This window comes from Brienomyrus brachyistius, chromosome 2 (genome assembly GCF_023856365.1).
Source record: "Brienomyrus brachyistius isolate T26 chromosome 2, BBRACH_0.4, whole genome shotgun sequence".
Taxonomy (NCBI): domain Eukaryota; kingdom Metazoa; phylum Chordata; class Actinopteri; order Osteoglossiformes; family Mormyridae; genus Brienomyrus; species Brienomyrus brachyistius.
In genome coordinates, this window is record NC_064534.1 from 37,733,218 (window position 1) to 37,749,456 (window position 16,239).

A 16,239-nucleotide genomic window follows, 5' to 3' on the forward strand; every position below is an offset into this window, starting at 1 on the left:
AACTTGAAGACTGTCACTCCCAATTCACGTTTTACAACTTATTGTTAATGATAAAGAGACAGCTTTTTACACACAGTTTTAAACAAAGTAATGATATTATTCCTCTTCAACAGACCGCTTTGTTTTCTATGCAAAAACCACTTCGCCACAGAAGACTCGATAATATTGGCATAGCAAGTTCTGCTCTTCTCCTTTCAAAACTTGCTAAAAGCTGTATTTAAAAGAACAGATTGGCCGGGGTAATTCACACCCTTCAATGCCAGCTTAATGTTTAGGTTAGTTGGAATCACAGAGGAATTAGGGATGGAAACTTCTTTGCTGGTGCTAGAAGCGGTCTGGTAAATTTTTAGAGAGAAGAGGCCGTCGATGTTTGAATGTAGAAAATTGTTCTGGCTGCAGCCTGCAGTATGGACTTGTTGGTGTGTGTAGCTCCCAGTGTTCTGACAGCGCGACGTTTTGGGGAAGCATGTGATTCAGCAGCTACCAGTGGGCTTCGTGCGGCGGAGATTTTGTGGCTGTTAGCGGAGTTGATAACAGAGGGTCGTTAAGAGAAGCCTACATGCAGTAGGCAAAGGAGTAATGTTTGCCGGCGGGGGACGTGCGGCGATTAACCTGTGCGGTAGTGAAAAGGAGTTAAAAAGAAGGAAGTGTGCGGATGCGGAAAGAATGGAATAATTGTGGTAGGCTGCCGGCTGAGTAGTTTGGTGAATGTTTGGTGTGGGTCCGGCGCTGCCGATTGGATGGTGGTGCTGCAGTGTGAGTCAGATAAAAAAAAAAAAAAAGCAGGAGTAGGATCCAATGGGACTAACTGGCATGTATAGACGCGTGTAATGCAAAAGGGCTTTTTTTGGTAGCATCTTTTGCTTAAGGCCATACCACCCTGAACACGCCCGATCTCGTCTGATCTCGGAAGCTAAGGAGGGTAGGTTCTGGTTAGTACTTGGATGGGAGACCACCTGGGAATACCAGGTGCTGTAAGCTTTTCTCACTTTTACTTTATACAGGGGGCGCTCCACTTCACGATTTATTTAAATCTATCACTCCCCTTCCATTTTACTATTTTATATATATTTTTTTTTTCTCTCATTCATAAAGGCAGCTTTTACACACCGTTTTACTCTAAATACTTCCTGGTAATTCTAGGTGCTGTAAGCTGTCCGTGCCTTTATTCCACCAGGGCGCGATCTTCTCACAAACTTGAAGACTGTCACTCCCCATTCACGTTTTACAACTTATTGTTAATGATAAAGAGACAGCTTTTTACACACAGTTTTAAACAAAGTACTGATATTATTCCTCTTCAACTGACCGCTTTGTTTTCTATGCAAAAACCACTTCGCCACAGAAGACTCGATATTATTGGCATAGCAAGTTCTGCTCTTCTCCTTTCAAAACTTGCTAAAAGCTGTATTTAAAAGAACAGATTGGCCGGGGTAATTCACACCCTTCAATGCCAGCTTAATGTTTAGGTTAGTGGGAATCACAGAGGAATTAGGGATGGAAACTTCTTTGCTGGTGGTAGAAGCGGTCTGGTGAATTTTTAGAGAGAAGAGGCCGTCGATGTTTGAATGTAGAAAATAGGTCTGGCTGCAGCCTGCAGTATGGACTTGTTGGTGTGTGTAGCTCCCAGTGTTCTGACAGCGCGACGTTTTGGGGAAGCATGTGATTCAGCAGCTACCAGTGGGCTTCGTGCGGCGGAGATTTTGTGGCTGTTAGCGGAGTTGATAACAGAGGGTCATTAAGAGAAGCCTGCATGCAGTAGGCAAAGGAGTAATGTTTGCCGGCGGGGGACGTGCGGCGATAAACCTGTGCGGTAGTGAAAAGGAGTTAAAAAGAAGGAAGTGTGCGGATGCGGAAAGAATGGAATAATTGTGGTAGGCTGCCGGCTGAGTAGTTTGGTGAATGTTTGGTGTGGGTCCGGCGCTGCCGATTGGATGGTGGTGCTGCAGTGTGAGTCAGATAAAAAAAAAAAAAAAACCAGGAGTAGGATCCAATGGGACTAACTGGCATGTATAGACACGTGTAATGCAAAAGGGCTGTTTTTGGTAGCATCTTTCGCTTACGGCCATACCACCCTGAACACGCCTGATCTCGTCTGATCTCGGAAGCTAAGGAGGGTAGGTTCTGGTTAGTACTTGGATGGGAGACCACCTGGGAATACCAGGTGCTGTAAGCTTTTCTCACTTTTACTTTATACAGGGGGCGCTCCACTTCACGATTTATTTAAATCTATCACTCCCCTTCCATTTTACTATTTTATATATATATATTTTTTTCTCTCATTCATAAAGGCAGCTTTTACACACCGTTTTTCTCTAAATACTTCCTGGTAATTCTAGGTGCTGTAAGCTGTCCGTGCCTTTATTCCACCAGGGCGCGATCTTCTCACAAACTTGAAGACTGTCACTCCCCATTCACGTTTTACAACTTATTGTTAATGATAAAGAGACAGCTTTTTACACACAGTTTTAAACAAAGTACTGATATTATTCCTCTTCAACTGACCGCTTTGTTTTCTATGCAAAAACCACTTTGCCACAGAAGACTCGATATTATTGGCATAGCAAGTTCTGCTCTTCTCCTTTCAAAACTTGCTAAAAGCTGTATTTAAAAGAACAGATTGGCCGGGGTAATTCACACCCTTCAATGCCAGCTTAATGTTTAGGTTAGTGGGAATCACAGAGGAATTAGGGATGGAAACTTCTTTGCTGGTGGTAGAAGCGGTCTGGTGAATTTTTAGAGAGAAGAGGCCGTCGATGTTTGAATGTAGAAAATTGTTCTGGCTGCAGCCTGCAGTATGGACTTGTTGGTGTGTGTAGCTCCCAGTGTTCTGACAGCACGACGTTTTGGGGAAGCATGTGATTCAGCAGCTACCAGTGGGCTTCGTGCGGCGGAGATTTTGTGGCTGTTAGCGGAGTTGATAACAGAGGGTCATTAAGAGAAGCCTGCATGCAGTAGGCAAAGGAGTAATGTTTGCCGGCGGGGGACGTGCGGCGATTAACCTGTGCGGTAGTGAAAAGGAGTTAAAAAGAAGGAAGTGTGCGGATGCGGAAAGAATGGAATAATTGTGGTAGGCTGCCGGCTGAGTAGTTTGGTGAATGTTTGGTGTGGGTCCGGCGCTGCCGATTGGATGGTGGTGCTGCAGTGTGAGTCAGATAAAAAAAAAAAAAAGCAGGAGTAGGATCCAATGGGACTAACTGGCATGTATAGACGCGTGTAATACAAAAGGGCTGTTTTTGGTAGCATCTTTCGCTTACGGCCATACCACCCTGAACACGCCTGATCTCGTCTGATCTCGGAAGCTAAGGAGGGTAGGTTCTGGTTAGTACTTGGATGGGAGACCACCTGGGAATACCAGGTGCTGTAAGCTTTTCTCACTTTTACTTTATACAGGGGGCGCTCCACTTCACGATTTATTTAAATCTATCACTCCCCTTCCATTTTACTATTTTATATATATATATTTTTTTCTCTCATTCATAAAGGCAGCTTTTACACACCGTTTTACTCTAAATACTTCCTGGTAATTCTAGGTGCTGTAAGCTGTCCGTGCCTTTATTCCACCAGGGCGCGATCTTCTCACAAACTTGAAGACTGTCACTCCCCATTCACGTTTTACAACTTATTGTTAATGATAAAGAGACAGCTTTTTACACACAGTTTTAAACAAAGTACTGATATTATTCCTCTTCAACTGACCGCTTTGTTTTCTATGCAAAAACCACTTTGCCACAGAAGACTCGATATTATTGGCATAGCAAGTTCTGCTCTTCTCCTTTCAAAACTTGCTAAAAGCTGTATTTAAAAGAACAGATTGGCCGGGGTAATTCACACCCTTCAATGCCAGCTTAATGTTTAGGTTAGTGGGAATCACAGAGGAATTAGGGATGGAAACTTCTTTGCTGGTGGTAGAAGCGGTCTGGTGAATTTTTAGAGAGAAGAGGCCGTCGATGTTTGAATGTAGAAAATAGGTCTGGCTGCAGCCTGCAGTATGGACTTGTTGGTGTGTGTAGCTCCCAGTGTTCTGACAGCGCGACGTTTTGGGGAAGCATGTGATTCAGCAGCTACCAGTGGGCTTCGTGCGGCGGAGATTTTGTGGCTGTTAGCGGAGTTGATAACAGAGGGTCGTTAAGAGAAGCCTGCATGAGGTAGGCAAAGGAGTAATGTTTGCCGTCGGGGGACGTGCGGCGATTAACCTCTGCGGTAGTGAAAAGGAGTTAAAAAGAAGGAAGTGTGCGGATGCGGAAAGAATGGAATAATTGTGGTAGGCTGCCGGCTGAGTAGTTTGGTGAATGTTTGGTGTGGGTCCGGCGCTGCCGATTGGATGGTGGGGCTGCAGTGTGAGTCAGATAAAAAAAAAAAAAAACAGGAGTAGGATCCAATGGGACTAACTGGCATGTATAGACGCGTGTAATGCAAAAGGGCTGTTTTTGGTAGCATCTCTCGCTTACGGCCATACCACCCTGAACACGCCTGATCTCGTCTGATCTCGGAAGCCAAGCAGGGTAGGGTCTGGTTAGTACTTGGATGGGAGACCACCTGGGAATACCAGGTGCTGTAAGCTTTTCTCACTTTTACTTTATACAGGGGGCGCTCCACTTCACGATTAATTTAAATCTATCACTCCCCTTCCATTTTACTATTTTATATATATATATATATATTTTTTTTTTTTTCTCATTCCTAAAGGCAGCTTTTAGAAACCGTTTTACTCTAAATACTTCCTGGTAATTCTAGGTGCTGTAAGCTGTTCGTGCCTTTATTCCACCAGGGCGCGATCTTCTCACAAACTTGAAGACTGTCACTCCCCATTCACGTTTTACAACTTATTGTTAATGATAAAGAGACAGCTTTTTACACACAGTTTTAAACAAAGTACTGATATTATTCCTCTTCAACAGACCGCTTTGTTTTCTATGCAAAAACCACTTCGCCACAGAAGACTCGATATTATTGGCATAGCAAGTTCTGCTCTTCTCCTTTCAAAACTTGCTAAAAGCTGTATTTAAAAGAACAGATTGGCCGGGGTAATTCACACCCTTCAATGCCAGCTTAATGTTTAGGTTAGTGGGAATCACAGAGGAATTAGGGATGGACACTTCTTTGCTGGTGGTAGAAGCGGTCTGGTGAATTTTTAGAGAGAAGAGGCCGTCGATGTTTGAATGTAGAAAATTGTTCTGGCTGCAGCCTGCAGTATGGACTTGTTGGTGTGTGTAGCTCCCAGTGTTCTGACAGCGCGACGTTTTGGGGAAGCATGTGATTCAGCAGCTACCAGTGGGCTTCGTGCGGCGGAGATTTTGTGGCTGTTAGCGGAGTTGATAACAGAGGGTCGTTAAGAGAAGCCTGCATGCAGTAGGCAAAGGAGTAATGTTTGCCGGCGGGGGACGTGCGGCGATTAACCTGTGCGGTAGTGAAAAGGAGTTAAAAAGAAGGAAGTGTGCGGATGCGGAAAGAATGGAATAATTGTGGTAGGCTGCCGGCTGAGTAGTTTGGTGAATGTTTGGTGTGGGTCCGGCGCTGCCGATTGGATGGTGGGGCTGCAGTGTGAGTCAGATAAAAAAAAAAAAAACAGGAGTAGGATCCAATGGGACTAACTGGCATGTATAGACGCGTGTAATGCAAAAGGGCTGTTTTTGGTAGCGTGTCTCGCTTATGGCCATACCACCCTGAACACGCCCGATCTCATCCGATCTCGGAAGCCAAGCAGGGTAGGGTCTGGTTAGTACTTGGATGGGAGACCTCTTGGGAATACCAGGTGCTGTAAGCTTTTCTCACTTTTACTTTATACAGGGGGCACTCCACTTCACGATTAATTTAAATCTATCACTCCCCTTACGTTTTACTATTTTATATATATATTTTTTTTTTCTCTCATTCATAAAGGCAGCTGTTACACACCGTTTTACTCTAAATACTGCCTGGTAATTCTAGGTGCTGTAAGCTGTTCGTGCCTTTATTCTACCAGGGCGCGATCTTCTCACAAACTTGAAGACTGTCACTCCCCATTCACGTTTTACAACTTATTGTTAATGATAAAGAGACAGCTTTTTACACACAGTTTTAAACAAAGTACTGATATTATTCCTCTTCAACAGACCGCTTTGTTTTCTATGCAAAAACCACTTCGCCACAGAAGACTCGATATTATTGGCATAGCAAGTTCTGCTCTTCTCCTTTTCAAAACTTGCTAAAAGCTGTATTTAAAAGAACAGATTGGCCGGGGTAATTCACACCCTTCAATGCCAGCTTAATGTTTAGGTTAGTGGGAATCACAGAGGAATTAGGGATGGAAACTTCTTTGCTGGTGGTAGAAGCGGTCTGGTGAATTTTTAGAGAGAAGAGGCCGTCGATGTTTGAATGTAGAAAATTGTTCTGGCTGCAGCCTGCAGTATGGACTTGTTGGTGTGTGTAGCTCCCAGTGTTCTGACAGCGCGACGTTTTGGGGAAGCATGTGATTCAGCAGCTACCAGTGGGCTTCGTGCGGCGGAGATTTTGTGGCTGTTAGCGGAGTTGATAACAGAGGGTCGTTAAGAGAAGCCTGCATGCAGTAGGCAAAGGAGTAATGTTTGCCGGCGGGGGACGTGCGGCGATTAACCTGTGCGGTAGTGAAAAGGAGTTAAAAAGAAGGAAGTGTGCGGATGCGGAAAGAATGGAATAATTGTGGTAGGCTGCCGGCTGAGTAGTTTGGTGAATGTTTGGTGTGGGTCCGGCGCTGCCGATTGGATGGTGGGGCTGCAGTGTGAGTCAGATAAAAAAAAAAAAAACAGGAGTAGGATCCAATGGGACTAACTGGCATGTATAGACGCGTGTAATGCAAAAGGGCTGTTTTTGGTAGCGTGTCTCGCTTATGGCCATACCACCCTGAACACGCCCGATCTCATCCGATCTCGGAAGCCAAGCAGGGTAGGGTCTGGTTAGTACTTGGATGGGAGACCTCTTGGGAATACCAGGTGCTGTAAGCTTTTCTCACTTTTACTTTATACAGGGGGCACTCCACTTCACGATTAATTTAAATCTATCACTCCCCTTACGTTTTACTATTTTATATATATATTTTTTTTTTCTCTCATTCATAAAGGCAGCTGTTACACACCGTTTTACTCTAAATACTGCCTGGTAATTCTAGGTGCTGTAAGCTGTTCGTGCCTTTATTCTACCAGGGCGCGATCTTCTCACAAACTTGAAGACTGTCACTCCCCATTCACGTTTTACAACTTATTGTTAATGATAAAGAGACAGCTTTTTACACACAGTTTTAAACAAAGTACTGATATTATTCCTCTTCAACAGACCGCTTTGTTTTCTATGCAAAAACCACTTCGCCACAGAAGACTCGATATTATTGGCATAGCAAGTTCTGCTCTTCTCCTTTTCAAAACTTGCTAAAAGCTGTATTTAAAAGAACAGATTGGCCGGGGTAATTCACACCCTTCAATGCCAGCTTAATGTTTAGGTTAGTGGGAATCACAGAGGAATTAGGGATGGAAACTTCTTTGCTGGTGGTAGAAGCGGTCTGGTGAATTTTTAGAGAGAAGAGGCCGTCGATGTTTGAATGTAGAAAATTGTTCTGGCTGCAGCCTGCAGTATGGACTTGTTGGTGTGTGTAGCTCCCAGTGTTCTGACAGCGCGACGTTTTGGGGAAGCATGTGATTCAGCAGCTACCAGTGGGCTTCGTGCGGCGGAGATTTTGTGGCTGTTAGCGGAGTTGATAACAGAGGGTCGTTAAGAGAAGCCTGCATGCAGTAGGCAAAGGAGTAATGTTTGCCGGCGGGGGACGTGCGGCGATTAACCTGTGCGGTAGTGAAAAGGAGTTAAAAAGAAGGAAGTGTGCGGATGCGGAAAGAATGGAATAATTGTGGTAGGCTGCCGGCTGAGTAGTTTGGTGAATGTTTGGTGTGGGTCCGGCGCTGCCGATTGGATGGTGGGGCTGCAGTGTGAGTCAGATAAAAAAAAAAAAAACAGGAGTAGGATCCAATGGGACTAACTGGCATGTATAGACGCGTGTAATACAAAAGGGCTGTTTTTGGTAGCATCTCTCGCTTACGGCCATACCACCCTGAACACGCCCGATCTCGTCTGATCTCGTAAGCTAAGCAGGGTAGGGTCTGGTTAGTACTTGGATGGGAGACCACCTGGGAATACCAGGTGCTGTAAGCTTTTCTCACTTTTACTTTATACAGGGGGCGCTCCACTTCACGATTAATTTAAATCTATCACTCCCCTTCCATTTTACTATTTTATATATATATATTTTTTTTTTTCTCATTCCTAAAGGCAGCTTTTAGAAACCGTTTTACTCTAAATACTTCCTGGTAATTCTAGGTGCTGTAAGCTGTTCGTGCCTTTATTCCACCAGGGCGCGATCTACTCACAAACTTGAAGACTGTCACTCCCAATTCACGTTTTACAACTTATTGTTAATGATAAAGAGACAGCTTTTTACACACAGTTTTAAACAAAGTACTGATATTATTCCTCTTCAACAGACCGCTTTGTTTTCTATGCAAAAACCACTTCGCCACAGAAGACTCGATAATATTGGCATAGCAAGTTCTGCTCTTCTCCTTTCAAAACTTGCTAAAAGCTGTATTTAAAAGAACAGATTGGCCGGGGTAATTCACACCCTTCAATGCCAGCTTAATGTTTAGGTTAGTTGGAATCACAGAGGAATTAGGGATGGAAACTTCTTTGCTGGTGCTAGAAGCGGTCTGGTAAATTTTTAGAGAGAAGAGGCCGTCGATGTTTGAATGTAGAAAATAGTTCTGGCTGCAGCCTGCAGTATGGACTTGTTGGTGTGTGTAGCTCCCAGTGTTCTGACAGCGCGACGTTTTGGGGAAGCATGTGATTCAGCAGCTACCAGTGGGCTTCGTGCGGCGGAGATTTTGTGGCTGTTAGCGGAGTTGATAACAGAGGGTCGTTAAGAGAAGCCTACATGCAGTAGGCAAAGGAGTAATGTTTGCTGGCGGGGGACGTGCGGCGATTAACCTGTGCGGTAGTGAAAAGGAGTTAAAAAGAAGGAAGTGTGCGGATGCGGAAAGAATGGAATAATTGTGGTAGGCTGCCGGCTGAGTAGTTTGGTGAATGTTTGGTGTGGGTCCGGCGCTGCCGATTGGATGGTGGGGCTGCAGTGTGAGTCAGATAAAAAAAAAAAAAACATGAGTAGGATCCAATGGGACTAACTGGCATGTATAGACGCGTGTAATGCAAAAGGGCTGTTTTTGGTAGCGTGTCTCGCTTATGGCCATACCACCCTGAACACGCCCGATCTCATCCGATCTCGGAAGCCAAGCAGGGTAGGGTCTGGTTAGTACTTGGATGGGAGACCTCTTGGGAATACCAGGTGCTGTAAGCTTTTCTCACTTTTACTTTATACAGGGGGCACTCCACTTCACGATTAATTTAAATCTATCACTCCCCTTACGTTTTACTATTTTATATATATATATTTTTTTTCTCTCATTCATAAAGGCAGCTGTTACACACCGTTTTACTCTTAATACTGCCTGGTAATTCTAGGTGCTGTAAGCTGTTCGTGCCTTTATTCTACCAGGGCGCGATCTTCTCACAAACTTGAAGACTGTCACTCCCCATTCACGTTTTACAACTTATTGTTAATGATAAAGAGACAGCTTTTTACACACAGTTTTAAACAAAGTACTGATATAATTCCTCTTCAACTCACCGCTTTGTTTTCTATGCAAAAACCACTTCACCACAAAAGACTCGATATTATTGGCATAGCAAGGTCTGCTCTTCTCCTCCTTTCAAAACTTGCTAAAAGCTGTATTTAAAAGAGCAGGTTGGCCATGGTAATTCACACACTTCAATGCCAGCTTAATGTTTAGGTTAGTGGGAATCACAGAGGAATTAGGGATGGAAACTTCTTTGCTGGTGGTAGAAGCGGTCTGGTGAATTTTTAGAGAGAAGAGGCCGTCGATGTTTGAATGTAGAAAATTGTTCTGGCTGCAGCCTGCAGTATGGACTTGTTGGTGTGTGTAGCTCCCAGTGTTCTGACAGCGCGACGTTTTGGGGAAGCATGTGATTCAGCAGCTACCAGTGGGCTTCGTGCGGCGGAGATTTTGTGGCTGTTAGCGGAGTTGATAACAGAGGGTCATTAAGAGAAGCCTGCATGCAGTAGGCAAAGGAGTAATGTTTGCCGGCGGGGGACGTGCGGCGATTAACCTGTGCGGTAGTGAAAAGGAGTTAAAAAGAAGGAAGTGTGCGGATGCGGAAAGAATGGAATAATTGTGGTAGGCTGCCGGCTGAGTAGTTTGGTGAATGTTTGGTGTGGGTCCGGCGCTGCCGATTGGATGGTGGTGCTGCAGTGTGAGTCAGATAAAAAAAAAAAAGAACATTAGTAGGATCCAATGGGACCAACTGGCATGTATAGAGGCGTGTAATGCAAAAGGGCTGTTTTTGGTAGCATCTCTCGCTTACGGCCGTACCACCCTGAACGCGCCCGATCTCGTCTGATCTCGGAAGCTAAGCAGGGTAGGGTCTGGTTAGTGTTTGGATGGGAGACCTCCTGGGAATACCAGGTGCTGTATGCTTTTCTCACTTTTACTTCATACAGGGGGCGCTCCACTTCACGAATAATTTAAATCTAGCACTCCCCTTCCATTTTACTATTTTATATATATATATTTTTTCTCTCTTTCATAAAGCCAGCTTTTAGAAACCGTTTTACTCTAAATACTTCCTGGTAATTCTAGGTGCTGTAAGCTGTTCGTGCCTTTATTCCACCAGGGCGCGATCTTCTCACAAACTTGAAGACTGTCACTCCCCATTCACGTTTTACAACTTATTGTTAATGATAAAGAGACAGCTTTTTACACACAGTTTTAAACAAAGTACTGATATTATTCCTCTTCAACTGACCGCTTTGTTTTCTATGCAAAAACCACTTCGCCACAGAAGACTCGATATTATTGGCATAGCAAGCTCTGCTCTTCTCCTTTCAAAACTTGCTAAAAGCTGTATTTAAAAGAACAGATTGGCCGGGGTAATTCACACCCTTCAATGCCAGCTTAATGTTTAGGTTAGTGGGAATCACAGAGGAATTAGGGATGGAAACTTCTTTGCTGGTGGTAGAAGCGGTCTGGTGAATTTTTAGAGAGAAGAGGCCGTCGATGTTTGAATGTAGAAAATTGTTCTGGCTGCAGCCTGCAGTATGGACTTGTTGGTGTGTGTAGCTCCCAGTGTTCTGACAGCGCGACGTTTTGGGGAAGCATGTGATTCAGCAGCTACCAGTGGGCTTCGTGCGGCGGAGATTTTGTGGCTGTTAGCGGAGTTGATAACAGAGGGTCGTTAAGAGAAGCCTGCATGCAGTAGGCAAAGGAGTAATGTTTGCCGGCGGGGGACGTGCGGCGATTAACCTGTGCGGTAGTGAAAAGGAGTTAAAGAGAAGGAAGTGTGCGGATGCGGAAAGAATGGAATAATTGTGGTAGGCTGCCGGCTGAGTAGTTTGGTGAATGTTTGGTGTGGGTCCGGCGCTGCCGATTGGATGGTGGGGCTGCAGTGTGAGTCAGATAAAAAAAAAAAAAAAAACATTAGTAGGATCCAATGGGACCAACTGGCATGTATAGAGGCGTGTAATGCAAAAGGGCTGTTTTTGGTAGCGTCTCTCGCTTATGGCCATGCCAGCCTGAACACGCCCGATCTCATCCGATCTCGGAAGCCAATCAGGGTAGGGTCTGGTTAGTACTTGGATGGGAGACCTCTTGGGAATACAAGGTGCTGTTAGCTTTTCTCACTTTTACTTTATACAGGGGGCACTCCACTTCACGATTAATTTAAATCTATCACTCCCCTTACGTTTTACTATTTTATATATATTTTTTTTTTCTCTCATTCATAAAGGCAGCTTTTACACACCGTTTAACTCTAAATACTGCCTGGTAATTCTAGGTGCTGTAAGCTGTTCGTGCCTTTATTCCACCAGGGCGCGATCTTCTCACAAACTTGAAGACTGTCACTCCCCATTCACGTTTTACAACTTATTGTTAATGATAAAGAGACAGCTTTTTACACACAGTTTTAAACAAAGTACTGATATAATTCCTCTTCAACTCACCGCTTTGTTTTCTATGCAAAAACCACTTCACCACAAAAGACTCGATATTATTGGCATAGCAAGGTCTGCTCTTCTCCTCCTTTCAAAACTTGCTAAAAGCTGTATTTAAAAGAGCAGGTTGGCCATGGTAATTCACACACTTCAATGCCAGCTTAATGTTTAGGTTAGTGGGAATCACAGAGGAATTAGGGATGGAAACTTCTTTGTTGGTGGTAGAAGCGGTCTGGTGAATTTTTAGAGAGAAGAGGCCGTCGATGTTTGAATGTAGAAAATTGTTCTGGCTGCAGCCTGCAGTATGGACTTGTTGGTGTGTGTAGCTCCCAGTGTTCTGACAGCGCGACGTTTTGGGGAAGCATGTGATTCAGCAGCTACCAGTGGGCTTCGTGCGGCGGAGATTTTGTGGCTGTTAGCAGAGTTGATAACAGAGGGTCGTTTAGAGAAGCCTGCATGCGCTAGGCAAATGAGTAATGTTTGCCGGCGGGGGACGTGCGGCGATTAACCTGTACGGTAGTGAAAAGGACTTAAAGAGAAGGAAGTGTGCGGATGCGGAAAGAATGGAATAATTGTGGTGGGCTGCCGGCTGAGTAGTTTGGTGAATGTTTGGTGTGGGTGCGGCACTGCCGATTGGATGGTGGTGCTGCAGTGTGAGTCAGATAAAAAAAAAAAAAAACAGGAGTAGGATCCAATGGGACTAACTGGCATGTATAGAGGCGTGTAATGCTAAAGGGCTGTTTTTGGTAGCATCTCTCGCTTATGGCCATACCACCCTGAACACGCCTGATCTCGTCTGATCTCGGAAGCTAAGCGGGGTAGAGTCTGGTTAGTACTTGGATGGGAGACTGCCTGGGAATACCACGTGCTGAAAGCTTTTCTCACTTTTACTTTATACAGGGGGCACTCCACCTCACGATTAATTTAAATCTATCACTCCCCTTCCGTTTTACTATTTTATATATTTCTTTTTTCTCTCAATCATAAAGGCAGCTTTTACACACGTTTTACTCTAAATACTGCCTGGTAATTCTAGGTGCTGTAAGCTGTTCGTGCCTTTATTCCACCAGGGCGCGATCTTCTCACAAACTTGAAGACTGTCACTCCCCATTCACGTTTTACAACTTATTGTTAATGATAAAGAGACAGCTTTTTACACACAGTTTTAAACAAAGTACTGATATTATTCCTCTTCAACTGACCGCTTTGTTTTCTATGCAAAAACCACTTCGCCACAGAAGACTCGATATTATTGGCATAGCAAGTTCTGCTCTTCTCCTTTCAAAACTTGCTAAAAGCTGTATTTAAAAGAACAGATTGGCCGAGGTAATTCACACCCTTCAATGCCAGCTTAATGTTTAGGTTAGTGGGAATCACAGAGGAATTACGGATGGAAACTTCTTTGCTGGTGGTAGAAGCGGTCTGGTGAATTTTTAGAGAGAAGAGGCTGTCGATGTTTGAATGTAGAAAATTGTTCTGGCTGCAGCCTGCAGTATGGACTTGTTGGTGTGTGTAGCTTCCAGTGTTCTGACAGCGCGACGTTTTGGGGAAGCATGTGATTCAGCAGCTACCAGTGGGCTTCGTGCGGCAGAGATTTTGTGGCTGTTAGCGGAGTTGATAACAGAGGGTCGTTAAGAGAAGCCTACATGCAGTAGGCAAAGGAGTAATGTTTGCCGGCGGGGGACGTGCGGCGATTAACCTGTGCGGTAGTGAAAAGGAGTTAAAAAGAAGGAAGTGTGCGGATGCGGAAAGAATGGAATAATTGTGGTAGGCTGCCGGCTGAGTAGTTTGGTGAATGTTTGGTGTGGGTCCGGCGCTGCCGATTGGATGGTGGGGCTGCAGTGTGAGTCAGATAAAAAAAAAAAAAAACAGGAGTAGGATCCAATGGGACTAACTGGCATGTATAGACGCGTGTAATGCAAAAGGGCTGTTTTTGGTAGCATCTCTCGCTTACGGCCATACCACCCTGAACACGTCCGATCTTGTCTGATCTCGGAAGCTAAGCAGGGTAGGGTCTGGTTTGTACCTGGATGGGAGACCACATGGGAATACCAGGTGCTGTAAGATTTTCTCACTTTTACTTTATACAGGGGGCGCTCCACTTCACGATTAATTTAAATCTATCACTCCCCTTCCATTTTACTATTTTATATATTTCTTTTTTCTCTCATTCATAAAGGCAGCTTTTACACACCGTTTTACTCTAAATACTGCCTGGTAATTCTAGGTGCTGTAAGCTGTTCGTACCTTTATTCCACCAGGGCGCGATCTTCTCACAAACTTGAAGACTGTCACTCCCCATTCACGTTTTACAACTTATTGTTAATGATAAAGAGACAGCTTTTTACACACAGTTTTAAACAAAGTACTGATTTTATTCCTCTTCAACTGACCGCTTTGTTTTCTATGCAAAAACCACTTCGCCACAGAAGACTCGATATTATTGGCATAGCAAGTTCTGCTCTTCTCCTTTCAAAACTTGCTAAAAGCTGTATTTAAAAGAACAGATTGGCCGGGGTAATTCACACCCTTCAATGCCAGCTTAATGTTTAGGTTAGTGGGAATCACAGAGGAATTAGGGATGGAAACTTCTTTGCTGGTGGTAGAAGCGGTCTGGTGAATTTTTAGAGAGAAGAGGCCGTCGATGTTTGAATGTAGAAAATTGTTCTGGCTGCAGCCTGCAGTATGGACTTGTTGGTGTGTGTAGCTCCCAGTGTTCTGACAGCGCGACGTTTTGGGGAAGCATGTGATTCAGCAGCTACCAGTGGGCTTCGTGCGGCGGAGATTTTGTGGCTGTTAGCGGAGTTGATAACAGAGGGTCGTTAAGAGAAGCCTGCATGCAGTAGGCAAAGGAGTAATGTTTGCCGGCGGGGGACGTGCGGCGATTAACCTGTGTGGTAGTGAAAAGGAGTTAAAAAGAAGGAAGTGTGCGGATGCGGAAAGAATGGAATAATTGTGGTAGGCTGCCGGCTGAGTAGTTTGGTGAATGTTTGGTGTGGGTCCGGCGCTGCCGATTGGATGGTGGTGCTGCAGTGTGAGTCAGATAAAAAAAAAAAAAGAACATTAGTAGGATCCAATGGGACCAACTGGCATGTATAGAGGCGTGTAATGCAAAAGGGCTGTTTTTGGTAGCATGTCTCGCTTACGGCCATACCACCCTGAACACACCCGATCTCGTCTGATCTTGGAAGCTAAGCAGGGTAGGGTCTGGTTAGTACTTGGATGGGAGACCACCTGGGAATACCAGGTGCTGTAAGCTTTTCTCACTTTTACTTTATACAGGGGGCGCTCCACTTCACGATTAATTTAAATCTATCACTCCCCTTCCATTTTACTATTTTATATATATATATTTTTTTTCTCTCATTCATAAAGGCAGCTTTTAGAAACCGTTTTACTCTAAATACTTCCTGGTAATTCTAGGTGCTGTAAGCTGTTCGTGCCTTTATTCCACCAGGGCGCGATCTTCTCACAAACTTGAAGACTGTCACTCCCCATTCACGTTTTACAACTTATTGTTAATGATAAAGAGACAGCTTTTTACACACAGTTTTAAACAAAGTACTGATATTATTCCTCTTCAACTGACCGCTTTGTTTTCTATGCAAAAACCACTTCGCCACAGAAGACTCGATATTATTGGCATAGCAAGTTCTGCTCTTCTCCTTTCAAAACTTGCTAAAAGCTGTATTTAAAAGAACAGATTGGCTGGGGTAATTCACACCCTTCAATGCCAGCTTAATGTTTAGGTTAGTGGGAATCACAGAGGAATTAGGGATGGAAACTTCTTTGCTGGTGGTAGAAGCGGTCTGGTGAATTTTTAGAGAGAAGAGGCCGTCGATGTTTGAATGTAGAAAATTGTTCTGGCTGCAGCCTGCAGTATGGACTTGTTGGTGTGTGTAGCTCCCAGTGTTCTGACAGCGCGACGTTTTGGGGAAGCATGTGATTCAGCAGCTACCAGTGGGCTTCGTGCGGCGGAGATTTTGTGGCTGTTAGCGGAGTTGATAACAGAGGGTCGTTAAGAGAAGCCTGCATGCAGTAGGCAAAGGAGTAATGTTTGCCGGCGGGGGACGTGCGGCGATTAACCTGTGCGGTAGTGAAAAGGAGTTAAAAAGAAGGAAGTGTGCGGATGCGGAAAGAATGGAATAATTGTGGTAGGCTGCCGGCTGAGTAGT

At 44.5% G+C, this 16,239-nt stretch overlaps 1 protein-coding gene, 11 non-coding genes and 2 pseudogenes across 12 annotated transcripts in view; all 14 read left to right on the plus strand.

Moving 5' to 3' along the window:
• The window catches only part of LOC125712214 (uncharacterized), a 433,528-nt gene that overhangs the window by 297,335 nt on the left and 119,954 nt on the right, over nt 1-16,239 (plus strand). The gene's annotated exons all lie outside the window — the stretch shown is intronic.
• On the plus strand, nt 863-981 carry LOC125730809 (5S ribosomal RNA). Its single transcript, XR_007391099.1, has one exon. It is a non-coding gene; the product is annotated as a 5S ribosomal RNA (ribosomal RNA).
• On the plus strand, nt 2,058-2,176 carry LOC125736758 (5S ribosomal RNA). The gene has a single exon (XR_007396028.1). It is a non-coding gene; the product is annotated as a 5S ribosomal RNA (ribosomal RNA).
• Nucleotides 3,252-3,370, plus strand: LOC125736759 (5S ribosomal RNA). The gene has a single exon (XR_007396029.1). It is a non-coding gene; the product is annotated as a 5S ribosomal RNA (ribosomal RNA).
• On the plus strand, nt 4,446-4,564 carry LOC125734083 (5S ribosomal RNA). The gene has a single exon (XR_007393409.1). It is a non-coding gene; the product is annotated as a 5S ribosomal RNA (ribosomal RNA).
• On the plus strand, nt 5,649-5,767 carry LOC125733080 (5S ribosomal RNA). Its single transcript, XR_007392438.1, has one exon. It is a non-coding gene; the product is annotated as a 5S ribosomal RNA (ribosomal RNA).
• On the plus strand, nt 6,844-6,962 carry LOC125733082 (5S ribosomal RNA). The gene has a single exon (XR_007392440.1). It is a non-coding gene; the product is annotated as a 5S ribosomal RNA (ribosomal RNA).
• Nucleotides 8,039-8,157, plus strand: LOC125734066 (5S ribosomal RNA). The gene has a single exon (XR_007393393.1). It is a non-coding gene; the product is annotated as a 5S ribosomal RNA (ribosomal RNA).
• On the plus strand, nt 9,234-9,352 carry LOC125733083 (5S ribosomal RNA). Its single transcript, XR_007392441.1, has one exon. It is a non-coding gene; the product is annotated as a 5S ribosomal RNA (ribosomal RNA).
• On the plus strand, nt 10,432-10,550 carry LOC125737133 (5S ribosomal RNA). The gene has a single exon (XR_007396400.1). It is a non-coding gene; the product is annotated as a 5S ribosomal RNA (ribosomal RNA).
• Nucleotides 11,627-11,745, plus strand: LOC125731806 (5S ribosomal RNA; annotated as a pseudogene).
• On the plus strand, nt 12,823-12,941 carry LOC125731922 (5S ribosomal RNA; annotated as a pseudogene).
• On the plus strand, nt 14,013-14,131 carry LOC125730892 (5S ribosomal RNA). Its single transcript, XR_007391185.1, has one exon. It is a non-coding gene; the product is annotated as a 5S ribosomal RNA (ribosomal RNA).
• On the plus strand, nt 15,205-15,323 carry LOC125732793 (5S ribosomal RNA). Its single transcript, XR_007392160.1, has one exon. It is a non-coding gene; the product is annotated as a 5S ribosomal RNA (ribosomal RNA).